Source organism: Lissotriton vulgaris, chromosome 5, assembly GCF_964263255.1.
Source record: "Lissotriton vulgaris chromosome 5, aLisVul1.2, whole genome shotgun sequence".
NCBI classification, from domain to species: domain Eukaryota; kingdom Metazoa; phylum Chordata; class Amphibia; order Caudata; family Salamandridae; genus Lissotriton; species Lissotriton vulgaris.
The window spans coordinates 1459907423-1459920100 of record NC_141693.1 but is presented as its reverse complement, the minus strand read 5'-3'; positions in this window follow the sequence as shown (position 1 = coordinate 1459920100).

The following is a 12678-nucleotide window of genomic DNA, read 5'->3' as shown; positions in this document are numbered from 1 at the left end:
GCTCGCCTACAGACCCCTGTCCTCACCACATCTTCAACAAAGCAGATTCCATCATCGCTCCCCATCTCCGCGATGCCATCAACTGCTCCTTCAACTCCGCTACCTTCCCAGGTAGCTGGAAACACGCCAAACTCAGCGCTCTCCTGAAGAAACCCACAGCAGACCCCTCGGAACTCAAGAACTACCGCCCCATTTCCCTCCTCCCATTCCCTGCCAAAGTCATTAAGAAAGTCATCAATAGCCAGCTCGCCGCCTTCCTTGAATCCAACAACTCTCTCGACCCATCCCAATCCGGCTTCCGAGCCAAACACAGCACTGAAACCGCCCTCATTGCAGCGACAGACGACATCCGGTCGCTACTGGACAACGGAGAAACGGCTGCCCTCATCCTACTAGACCTATCCACCGCCTTTGACACAGTCTGTCATAGCACCCTCATACAGCGCCTCAACGACATCGGAAGACAAGGAAAAGCCTTGGACTGGATCATCTCGTTCCTCGCCGGGAGAACACAGAGAGTCCGACTCCCCCCATTCAAATCAGGGGCCACCGAAGTCATCTGCGGAGTACCACAAGGATCATCACTCAGTCCCACCCTCTTCAACGTTTACATGAGTCCTCTCGCTTCCATCGCGCGACAACACAACCTCAACATCATCTCCTACGCAGACGACACCCAGCTGATCCTCTCCCTCACCAAAGACCCCAACACCGCCAAAACCAATCTTCATGAAGGCATGAAAGAAGTAGCCGAATGGATGAAAAACTTAACTCAGAAAAAACGGAAGTCCTCATCCTAGGGTCATCCCCCTCTGCCTGGGACGACTAATGGTGGCCACCGGCCCTGGGTACAGCACCCATACCCACAGACCACGCACGTAGCCTAGGCTTCATCCTAGACTCCTCCCTCTTGATGACCAGACAAGTCAACGCCGTCTCATCCTCTTGCTTCAACGTACTTCGTATGCTCAAGAAAATCTTCCGTTGGATCCCCATCGAAACTAGAAAGACGGTCACCCACGCACTGGTCACTAGCCGACTGGACTATGGAAACACCCTCTACGCCGGATCCACAGCCAAATTACAGAAAAAACTCCAAATGCATCAGCCAGACTCATACTAGACATCCCTCGCCAAGCTCACATTACCGACCACCTGAAAGACCTCCACTGGCTTCCCGTCAACAAGCAAATAACTTTCCGTCTCCTCACCCACGCACACAAAGCCCTCTACAAAATAGGACCCGAATGCCTCAACACGCGACTGTCCTTCTACACACCCACCCGCGAACTAAGATCCTCCAATCAAACTCTCGCCGCAGTTCCGCGCATCCACAAATCCACCATGGGAGGAAGATCCTTCTCCTACCTGGCGGCTAAGACCTGGAATTCTCTCCCCACTCACCTCCGCCTCACACAGAACCACATTTCATTCAGAAAGGTACTTAAAACCTGGCTATTCGACAAATAATACACCCCCTCCCTCAAGCACCTTGAGACCCTCTGGGAGAGTAGTGCGCTATACAAATTCCTGAACTTGAACTTGAATAAGCATGACATTATTTTAAAAAGTACTCTAAAAACAAGCAAATATAACACGGTTAAAAAGTGCCATAAAAATAATCCATCAACCCCTTAAAAACTGCAACTTCATAATTTCACAGCCGTAACAAATTTAACATTTACTTTGGGTGTCAACCTTACATAATTTCTTTTCCACTCTAAAAATGAATTGAACAAATTGCTGTATAATATAAACGTTGACATCACTTAAGCTAAATATTAGTGCCGATCTACAAGTTCTGATTCACATTTCTTTAAAAATAGGTTTTAAAATTGTTTTCCGTTCCTGCAACATTTTGGGGCATAATGTTACCATATGCAGCAAGGTTTCATCATACTGCCCGCAAAGCCTACAAATATTTGATGCCCATTTGGCCTCCCATTTAGGGGTTCCATCTTTGGTTGGATAGATTCCAAACCTTAATAACATACATTTCATTTTAATTAGGGGTTTTTGATGAAAGAGTAAATAAGGTTGGACCATCATTTTATCAAAAGAATTGGCAATAGACCAAAAGTGTTTTTTTTTCTCAACTCATCTTTATCCAACACTTCTGACAACAAAGCAACAGTTGAATTAATTAATTTTTTGTAAAACATTTTACTCCTTGTTTCATTTTCTAATTTAGGGCATTCGAATTTTAGGAGACACTCAGCTAGATAATCCTGCCAGCTTCTGAAATATACGCCAATCGAAATCCCCCGTCAGCACATCTTGGCCAGCTTGCCCTCATCGGCTCGAGATGATGCCAATAATATTTTTAAAAATGTAGCTTCACGCACCAAGAGCTGATTCTTTAAGCCATATTCCAATCTTAAATTGGCACGTGGGAATCCTAAAAACTGATTTATATGTCCTTGCCACTATACCCTCCAGCACTTTCACGTCTCTACCCTTAAAAATTATGGACCCATAGTCCAGGGAGGGAATAAGTTTTGCTTTCATGACTTTAAGCAGTTGGTCATAATTGGGACATAATACCTTATCTCTCAGTTTTCGAAAAGCGAAGGCAAGTGAGGTACCTTTAGCATCTAAGTTATCGAAATGCTGTCTAAATGACAGTCCATCATCAAATGTAATTCCCAAATATTTATAAGCTTTTATACAGTCAATAGACAAACCATTAATATTCAAGTACTTTGCTCCTAGTTTGCCTTTCCCTAATAACATTATTTTTGTTTTTTGTATGAATTGTTAGGCCATTTGAAGTTACATTTATATTAAATGAATGTATTAATCTTTTTAATCCTATCATGGTTTGGCTAAGTAAAATGGTATCATCAGCATACTGGAGGTATTTCATTTCTTTACCCTTTAGAGCAGGGAAGTGCGAATTTACATCATTAAAATGGGATGGGAGATGAGACATAAATAAATTAAAAAGACAAGGAGCGAACACGCATTCTTGTTTTAGGCTTACATTTGTTTCAAGGCGGCGGGTAGTATGTTTACTGTCGCCAATTTTGACCTGAACCCAGGTATTGGAGTACAATATTTTAATCATTTTTAAAAGAGTTTCTGATATACCCCAATTCATTGACTTAGTCCAAAGAATATTTCTGGGTACAGAATCAAAAGCGGCTTTTCAGTCGATAAAACAGATGTACAATTTTTGTTTCCTACATATTGCTCTTTCTCCTAATAATGACAATAAAATAAAATTAGTAAGAGTCGATTCTCCCTTCCTAAAGCCTGTTTGAAAAATTGGGATCAATTCTTCTCCATACACCCAAGTCTCCAACTCCTCTAACAGACAACTTTCAAATATTTTCGCATCTACGTCTGTGAGGGTAATTAATCGATAATTTGCAGGATTGTCCTGGGGCCCACTTTTGTAGATCGGCTGTATAATACTTGCCCTCCATGAATCCGGGATACAACTTAAGAATGTCATTAAAAAGGAGCGTTAATAACTCTGGCCGATACCTAATTTTAACTTTAAATATAGCATTGGGAATTCCATTAGGGCCAGGTGCTCCATTTGATCTAATTTTAAGTTCAACTTTTTTTACTTTGTCTGCAGACCATAACTTAGTATCCATAGAGCCTGTTGTATCCCTAGTACTGAGAGGGTCACACCATTCTACTGGCTCCATTTTAGATTGGTGGTCAAGACATTCAAACTCCTTGGTCGGTTGGCTTAGGGAAGTTATTTTCATATTAAAAAAATGTATCCAGCTTAATTCATCTATATTGGCACTGGTACTTCTAAAATTTCCATTTTCTAAATTATTAATAATGCCCCAAAACAGTCAAAGATCCTTAGATTTACATGCATAGTGGAGTTTGGCCCAAGTTTCTTCATAGTACAATTGTTTAGCCCTCCAAATTTCATTCTTGTAACCCCTCTTTAAGTCTCTGATTTTAAGTGACGTTAAAAAGTAGGAGGTCCCCTTTGCTTTTCTTTACAATGATCTGATTGTTTTGTTGAGAGACCGTTTCAAGTATAATAGGCGGTAGGAAAACCAACTTGGGTTCTTAGGATTCAAAATTACACCCCCAGATGGTTCCCTATTAGGGAATTTATTCAATAAGGAGTCACATAAGGTGGGACATAGAGCAACCATTGAAGTTCCTTCAGATTATGCGACCCGCGCATCAAGGATTAAAAGCGTGAGAAAATCAATAATATCTTTCTCTGTTTTCTCACTCCATATTAACCTTTTCAGTTCTTAATATTTTGGTTTCTGATAAATACTCGATGGGTAAACTAATCACGATAATTTGCAGAATATGGTCACTCTCAATCCTTGGAATAACCTCATAACTTTGAACTAATTCTGAGAGTTTATCGGACAATATCGTATAGTCAATTATAGAAAGACAGTCAGTTTTATTAAATGATGGGAAATGCTCTCTATCATTAAAAAGCGTTAGATTGTAGTTAATAAATTCACAATTGGACCATTGGGCTAAAAGATCTGAATGAGTTACCCGCTTTTTATACGATACAAGATGAGTGTTAAAATCCCCAGAAATGATCATCTGTGCATCCCTATGATCATAATATAGCACTTTCACCATTTCCCATAACTGGCTAAGTTGAGATGACTGAACCTTTTTTTCGAACTTAAATAAATATTTAAAATGATCAACGATTGACTGGCTACTAATTTGACGCACTGAATCCATTTGACTTGAAGGTCTATCTCGTAATATTCAACATTAAGACTTAAAGAAATATATATTGTAAGTCCCCCACTTGGTCGACCATAAGCGGCGTCCCTACATGCCGCATTCAAATATTCGTAATAGCCAATCAGTGGTGTACTGACCAAATTCCATGTTTCTTGCAAAATTAACATATCAAACAATTTTAAAAAACCTACCACATTTACATCTTCTATAAGTGTGTTTAAACCATTTGTATTCCAAGAGCAAAATTTAAACGCTGTTGGTGCATTATGTGAGGTACCCCAAAATCAATCAGTCTTTACTGATTTTATTCTAGATAGAATAGACGGAAGCCAACTGCAATTATCAGCCGCCTCGGGAACCCCTTTTAATTCCTCACACACACGTAATCCGGGCTGACAGCTTTTTATTTTATTGCCACCTAACCTATTTAAGGGTGAAGATGGACCTGAAGCGCCTTTCAATACTCTAAATTGATTAATCTCAATTAGTTTTGGAGCCTCCTTCTTCACTACAGGTATTAATGGGGTCGGGTATTGCAGACCATGGAGTCTCCATACTTTAATCCACAGCTTTCAAAATTGTTAGAATTAGCTATTTTCTTTACAATATCATCCTTTAGCCAGGTCATGATGGTTATCTCCCTATTACCACCGTCTATCTTAAACTCTATAGAATCCAGGTCTTGAGTTGCAACATCCTTAAGATCAGGAGTTGCTTTTAGTAGCTTCAAAATGTTCCCCCTATTCAAAATATTGTGTGAACCATGAGTAGAGTATTGGGGACAAAAAAACACTTTTCGGTTTTCAACCTGCATTTTGGGGGATTCCATATTACTCCTAAGCCCTGAATCGGATAGATCCAAGGGGCATATTATCAAGGGGCTTTATCTCTGCTTTTTTGGCTTTAAAAGCCAAGAAAGCGGAGATAAAATTATCTCCCTATTACCTAGCTGTCGCTAACACCAGTTAGCGACAGCTAGTAGGAGATAGCGACCATCTTGGGCCTCACTTTGCATGTCAGTGATATTTATCACTAATAACATGCAAAGTGGGCGTGCCAAGATGTTAGCGACTGGAAACAGTCGCTAACATCGCTATCTCCTATTACCAACTTTTGGAGATATTCGCACTAAGCGCGAATATCTCCAAAAGCTAGCACCTGCCCTGAGCAGTTCTTAGCCATGTTATCCAATGGGAGGTGGAAAACATGGCTAAGAGCATTAGCTCGGTAATGCATGAATATCACTGACTTTTCAGCGATATTCATGCATTGCAGCCGCTTTTTATCGCATTTGCGATAAACCTTGGTAATACCAAGGTTTATCTGCGATAAAAATCGCCGCAGCTCAGCGGTAAATTTTTGTCTCTAACCAAGCAATAGCGATAATTATCGCTATTGCTTGGTAATATGCCCCCTAATTCCCAGCAATCACCAACTGCGGATTGTCCGGAAGAATTATTCGATCAGACTGCTCTGGCTTTGATTGAGCCGTAGTACAAAGACATTCAACCTGTTCATTCTTATTAAATTGGGATTTACAAATTTTCCATGAGGCGGCTTCTGATCTTGAACACAGGGCTGTATTCCCTGTCAAATCTGGTTGATATGCGTATGGGAGGGGTTTACAGTTGTATCAATAGCCATATATTGCTCTCCTTTTGAGACTACTCCATCATCTCTAGACCAAACTGACCCTATTTCCCTTGGATAGTTTTGTGTATTATCGTTGAGACCTGCTAATTCTTGGATTGGAGTAATCTCGTTCTGATTAATAAGGTTTTGAATACCCTGATAGGAGTATAAATCTTGGAGAGGCTTGTCTTGTCCAACTCGATTCTCTCGAATTGCTAGTGTCTGGATTTTTGTCCCCACATTCAGATTCGGCTCTTCTTTTGACCCTTAACTCCCGACTTTATTGGAATATTTGACCTTTTTATGGACTTGAGGGGCAATCAAAGGTCTAAAAATTGGTAAGAGAGCCACAGGACCAGAATTCGAGGTTAATGAGCCGCTAATGTTTACTACCCGAGTAGGTATTTTTTTATCCTGGACTGACTTGTTATGTGCTTTTCTTAACCTTTTCTTCGCCCTTTTTGATAAAACTTCGGGTACTACCACTACTGCAGTGGCCACACTTACTATTGAGCAACTCTTATTTAACTCCTGATTTATCTTTGATTTGGGAAAGTGGGGAGTCTCTATAGGTACACTAATATTACCAGCTACTGGTCGGGAGGCCATGTTTTTGTTACTAGCAATCCATGGGGGGGGAAAGTTTTAAGACTAGAGGATTTTTTTGCTATGGTTCCAGTATTTATTGAATCATCACTCCCCTCGACTTCCCTACCAGATAATAGTTTTACTTCGTGGACCATAGAACCAACGATTGATGGTAGATCAGAGATTTTATCAACTGGTTCTCTTTATCAGCTTGAACTTTAGAGATCAACTTAGTTAGTTGAAACATTTTTGGGTAAATTCCTACAACCTCTGTTGCTAAAGTATTTAAAATGTCCACCTGAATGTTTTACTTGTCAGAGTGGAAATTAAGGGCATTTGTTATAGAGTCCATAGTGTTAAGCAAACAATCCCACACTCCACGCTCAGGGTTACTAACATTATTTTTCAAGGCATCTGGTTTTGCCTGAAAGTTTCCGTGAAATTGTGTTAAAAAAGATAAATCTGCGTAGTTGAAAGATTTACATTGCTCATTAATATCAACCTTAAGGTTATTGCGCCTACTAGCCACACCTTGAATCAAAACAGACTTATTAATACAGAAACTATTCTCCAGGATTATACTGAATTGATCCAAATTAAAAGGACGAGCGTACCCAATTAAGGAAGGATGACCATTCAGACTTAATACTAAATCATCTCCACCAGCGACTTAATAGCATTAGGATCAGCCAGTACAGCCATATTACTCACATTATGATTCAAACCTGCAGAAACATCAATTACTGGACATACAACATTTCCATTCTCTATAGTTCTTTTGTTCGACTCTTCAATTCCTGAATTTTGTAAGTCCTCCACCAGAATTAGCCCGATTGACTGATCCACTATAGTTTGACTGTGAATTTGTGCTTGCGTCTGCAGCCTTCCAGGATACGCCGAGAAGTTTTCGGGCGGGTTAAGCGCTAGGTCTTGTGAGTCTTTGACTGGTTTCAAAGACTTCTCCTTGTGGTTACTTACATCAAACACCCTAAGTTGACCCGGGATAAATTTGGGATCTTTCAATGAAAAAAAGTTGCCTGAAATTAAGTTCCTATTGTGGAAGTCCGTCTCATCACAAGGCCTTGCTAAAGCGGAGTCAGTTTTAGACTCAGGATTTTCACAAAGCTGAGCACTATTTAAACACGGTGACGATAACGGAGAAGAAAATGATGATGATCTGCAATCAGCACTGGAATTGCCATTCTTAATTTGATTTCTATTTTGCTTTTGAGTATGGCTGTGATGGTAATTAAAAAAGAACTCTTAATCGATGGTTGAGCGTCGATATTGGAAATCTTCTGAATCTTCACAGGGGCTTTGGGGGATAAAGGCGATGAACTCAACTCAGCTGGCTCAGACAAGCAGTCCCTTGATAAAGTGACCCCCTCATTGTTTTCATCTGATTTTAACTGTGACCCCGCTTTAGTTATTGCATCAAGCCTCTGGCATTCTTTTAATTTCGCCAGAGCACCGCGTTGATGGCCGGATCTCATCATCAACTAACTCCTAAATAGGGCAGCAAGTTTGGGGGTAAGTATGGCCTACAGGCCCTCTATGTGCTTGATGCTAACTGTAGCCTCGCTATTCAGCCTAGACAGCCCCGCTTATCGATGTTATGAGGCTCTTTCGTATTGGGGGATTTAGCAGGGGCTGCTTGAGGGCTGAAAATCGCAGGATAAAAAGCAATGGAGCCTGAAAGTGTTGAGAGTCTATTCCTACTCCTGCTCCTATTCCTGCCCCACCTTGAAGGCCAAACCACCTGCAATGGCCGCAGGTATCTCTACGCGAGACACTGGATACTGGATACTGTTTCAGCAGCTCCCTCTTGTCAAATGCTCCCTGCGGCTTCAGCGTCAGAAAAGGAGAACTTTGGTGTCCGCCGGCTCCCTAACTAAGCTTACTATTTCGCCCAAAAAAAGTTACTTCAATGCAGCTTCAGTAAGCTCCAGTAAAACAATAAGTAATCAATAAGTAATCAATAAGCTGCTCCAGCGATGGTTCTCCCCCGGCATTGCAGCCGCGTCTACACAGCAATCTATCACGGCCGTGGAGGGGGGTTCTGAATGCCGTACTTGCCGTTTTTGCCGTATCTGCCAGTTTTTTCCGCTTTTACTTCTGAGCCTCTGAGCCGCCGCTCCGCTTTCCCCACCTCCGCCTTCTTTTACCTGCGGGTGCGGCTACGGCAGAAAATGCGGCAAAAAATGCGGCTTCACTCAGCCTCCTTTTCCGCAGCACCTCACGGCCACCTGCTGCCTTCTCTTTGCCAGGCTCTGGCTCGGGCTCCAGTTCGGTCCGGTCCGCCTCAACTTGATTACAGGCTCCCCGCCTTACCACTTTGTTTGCCATAAGTTGTCAGGGTATGCTCAGACGTGAGTCCCTTGCTCACTTTGCCACTGGATTCAAGCAAGCCTGGCTGATGACGGCTGAAATGCCAGAAGCCGGTCCTAGAAAGCTTGTTTTTGGTCCAGGGAAGGCATGGCTTGGCAGTTCGGGCTGGACTGTTCCCATGAGGCACAGGGTCAGACTGATTTGCATATGGCCATGTCTGAACTGGGTTGGCAGAGTGGGCTAAAGAACGGCGATGAATTAAACCCAGATTTTTTGACTGGGTGTGGGTGTTTGATTGGTTCAGATGCTCCGTCTATCACCACCCCCTTTTGTACCACTTTGTTCGCCATAAGTTTGCAGGGTATGCTAAGACATGAGTCCCATGCTCACTTTGCCACTTGATTCAAGCAGGCATGGCTGAAGACGGCTGAAATGCAAGAAACCGGTCCTAGGAAGCTTGTTTTCGGTCCAGGGAAGGCATGGCTTGGCAGTTCGGGCTGGACTGTTCCCATGAGGCACAGGGTAAGACTGATTTGCATATGGCCATGTCTGAACTGGGGTGGCAAAGTCGTCTAAAGAACGGCGATGGATTAAACCCAGATCTTTTGACTGGGTGTGGGTGTTTGATTGGTTCAGATGCTCCTTCCATCACCACCCCCTTTTGTACCGCTTTGTTCGCCATAAGTTGGCAGGGTATGCTCAGACGTGAGTCCCTTGCTCACTTTGCTACTGTATTCAAGCAAGCCTGGTTGAAGATGGCTGAAATGCCAGAAACCGGTCCTAGGAAGCTTGTTTTTGGTCCAGGGAAGGCATGGCTTGGCAGTTCGGGCTGGACTGTTCCCATGAGTCACAGGGTCAGACTGATTTGCATATGGCCATGTCTGAACTGGGGTGGCAGAGTGGGCTAAAGAACGGCGATGGATTAAACCCAGATCTTTTTCACTGGATGTGGGTGTTTGATTGGTTCAAATGCTCCGTCCATCACCACCCCCTTTTGTACCGCTTTGTTCACCATAAGTTGGCAGGGTATGCTCAGACATGAGACCCTTGCTCACTTTGCCTTTGGATTCAAGCAAGCCTGGCTGAAGACGGCTGAAATGCCAGAAACCGGTCCTAGGAAGCTTGTTTTCGGTCCAGGGAAGGCATGGCTTGGCTGTTCGGGCTGGACTGTTCCCATGAGGCACAGGGTCAGACTGATTTGCATATGGCCATGTCTGAACTGGGGTGGCAGAGTGGGCTAAAGAATGGCGATGGATTAAACCCAGATCTTTTGACTGGGTGTGAGTGTTTGATTTGTTCAGATGCTACGTCCATCACCACCCCCTTTTGTACCACTTTGTTCGCCATAAGTTGGCAGGGTATGCTCAGACGTGAGTCCCTTGCTCACTTTGCCACTGGATTCAAGCCTGCCCGGCTGAAGACGGCTGAAATACCAGAAACCGGTCCTAGGAAGCTTGTTTTCGGTCCAGGGAAGGCATGGCTTGGCAGTTCGGGCTGGACTGTTCCCATGAGGCACAGGGTCAGACTGATTTGCATATGGCCATGTCTGAACTGGGGTGGGCTAAAGAACTAGCCGTTCCTTTCAATGTGTCCTGTCCGATCTCGGGTAGAGCTAGAAAAAATCCGAGCAAAATGGAATCACGTAGGAATTTTAAGAACATCACAGAAAGTTCCTTCACTCCCTGGACATCTAGCCTATCCACATCTAAGGAGGACAATGTCCAGGCGGCGGTCTTACAATATGAAAAGACCGTTACCGAGGCTCTGGAAGAACTGGCCCCCATCCGGCTCTGTTACTCCGCCAAGAAAAGACCATCTGCACCATGGTTCTCGGAGCACTTAAGACTCCTCAGACAGGAAGCTAGAAGACGTGAGCGTCTCTGGCACACTAGCTGGGATCTAAGGGACAAGGAAGCCCATAAGATCCTGATAAGGAAGTACAAGTTGGAAGTAATAAGAACAAAACAAGAACACTTTACGGCTCTCACTACCTCTCTCTCCTCTCCAAAAGAGCTGTTTAGGATAATGGATTCCCTTACAACCCTCCAGACCCCGGACCCGGTTACTGCATCACAGGAGCTTTGTGACAGTATAGCCTCATTTTTCCAGACCAAAATCTCGGACATTTATACCGCCTTGGAACTGCAGAGATCTCTTACCACTGAGCCCCCTGCCCCCGTTGATTTGGACCCTGTTCTCTCGGAGAAACTCTCGTCGGGAAGTTTGGAAGTTTTCCCTCCTCTCTCTCTACAGGATTTAGAGACTCTCCTCAATAAAACCAAATCCGTCTCTCCTCTAGATGCTTGTCCGCTCAAGATCCTGAATCAGTGTATAGAATCTCTCCTGCCCCCCCTTGTTGACATCATAAACAGGGCCATGAGGGATGGTATTTTTCCCCAGCAGTGGAAAAATGCGGTAGTAAAACCTTTACTTAAGAAACCATCTCTTGATCCTGGGGTATTAAAGAACTTCCGCCCCATCTCACTGCTCCCGGCTCCTGCGAAGATGTTAGAAACACACCTAAATAAACATCTCGCTGCCTTTGTGGAAAGCTCGAGCTGTCTGGATCTCTCCCAGCAACGTTTCAGGAGGGAGCATAGCACCGAGTCTGCCCTGACCATAGTGTTGGATAATATCCGCACACGTGTGGATAGGGGACAGACCTCCCTCCTGATCCTCCTAGACCTTACGGCAGCCTTCGACACCCTTTCTCCCTCAGTCTTAACATCTCGTCTGGGGGAGATCGGGGTTCAGGGGGCGGCCCTGAGGTTACTCACCTCTTTCCTCGATCAAAGAGAGCAAAGAGTGATGCTGGGTAAATTTCTATCCCCATCCCTGTCTGTGCAATGTGGGGTCCCCCAGGGGTCGGCGCTAAGTCCGACCCTCTTTAACATTTATGTGACCCCCTTGCCAGACTAATTAGATCTTTCGGGATGGAGGTAGTCTCATACGCGGACAATACTCAGATCCTCGTCTCTCTCTCCCAGTCAGTTACCTCGACTGCCTCCAACTTTAGATCTTGTATGGAGGCAGCCGGTCAATGGATGATCTACAATTCATTGAAACTGAATGGGGAGAAGACTGAGGTGATGGTGTTCGGAGGAAAAGAGGAGATATGGTCAGCCGATTGGTGGCCAGACTCATTGGGAGCTTGCCCTGTTCCTGCCTCTTCCGCTAAAATCCTTGGGGTCGTGATAGATCCTACCCTCAATATGTGCCAACAGGTTAACAGAACGGTATTGACCTGTTGGGGTATAATTCACATACTGAGGAAGATTAAGCACTACCTCTCACAGCAGGCAAGGAAACAACTTGCTGTGGCCCTTGTTGGTTCACGGCTGGACTACTGCAATGCGCTGTATGCGGGACTGAATAAAAGCCTGCTGCAGCGCTTGCAGGTGGTCCAGAATGCAGCGGCTAGGTTTTTTC